This window comes from Echinops telfairi, unplaced genomic scaffold, assembly GCF_000313985.2.
Source record: "Echinops telfairi isolate 266 unplaced genomic scaffold, ASM31398v2 ScPeMD7_7457;HRSCAF=8495, whole genome shotgun sequence".
NCBI classification, from domain to species: Eukaryota; Metazoa; Chordata; class Mammalia; order Afrosoricida; family Tenrecidae; genus Echinops; species Echinops telfairi.
In genome coordinates this window covers 27,744,168-27,745,252 of record NW_022111357.1, presented here as the reverse complement: position 1 = coordinate 27,745,252, position 1,085 = coordinate 27,744,168, and positions in this window count along the sequence as shown.

Genomic DNA, 1,085 nt, shown 5'->3' with positions numbered 1-1,085 from the left:
CTTCCCTCTTGACAGCAGAGGAAACGGGCGTGACGTGTCCAGTTCCAAACAGCTGGAAAACTGGGATTTGAGCCGATGTCTTTCTCCTTCACCACCGTGGCAGCGAGGTTTTTCTTTTGAGTCAGCCCAGGGATCTGATGGAGGCCCGGTGGTTCTGTGAATGCACCTGAGCCAAGTGGCCAGCCTCCCTGCGAGGACAGCATGGCAAGGAAGCCGACTGGGGTGATGGCCCATGGGCACAGGCCTTGGAGTCTAACTGATTTGCCTGCCTGACGAGGAGGGTGATGTTTTATGCATGGCGCCTAATTTTGCCCTGGCAGTCTCTGGCTATATTTAACACCATTAATCATTATTGTTGGCTCCCAGGGGGATGGATCTCTGATTAGTGTCAGAAACACATCACAAGGAAGAGAGGGGGGGGACGGATAAGAGCTTGCCCCCAACAGGATTTCTTCCAACTGGCAATGCGCCATGCCTTCTCGGCACCGTCCCCCTGCCATCTGGGGTGTTCGTGACTAGTGACTTCTTTGACTTGAGAGTCCCACCCTCACTAACTGTCCTTGTCAACCCAGCAGCACCCCCAGACATGGGATCAGGGTGCAGCTCAGCAAAACAAGGACAGCTGCAACAGTGTGAGTGCAAGGAGCAGAGAATGAAGCACTTAACAGGCGCCATCTGTATGCAAGAAGTAGCCCTGTTCGGCTCAGTGTCTTACTGGAACCAGACCACTTATCGACCACTTGATCTGGACTTTAAGCAGCCCGAATTTGTCAGGACTGAATGGTGCGATGTTGGGATTTCGATAGCTGAGTTGGTCAGTGGGTGGTTGCCAGACTTGCTTCTGCGCTGTCTCCTAGGTGGACGGGAACCTGTAGGCTTTCAGTTAGCAGCTGCAACTGGCCATTCCATCAGGCCTTGCCTGCCGCCCTCTTGATCTGAGGCTGCTTGTAGCAGAAATAGCACACGTGGATGGATTGAATGAACAATTCTATTCTTTCACAGATTCTGAGGCAAGAAGTTTAAGGAGCCAGCTTTTTCTGTCGCTTCTAGGGCAGGCCTTTGTCATTAGTTTTGCCCCGAGTCTG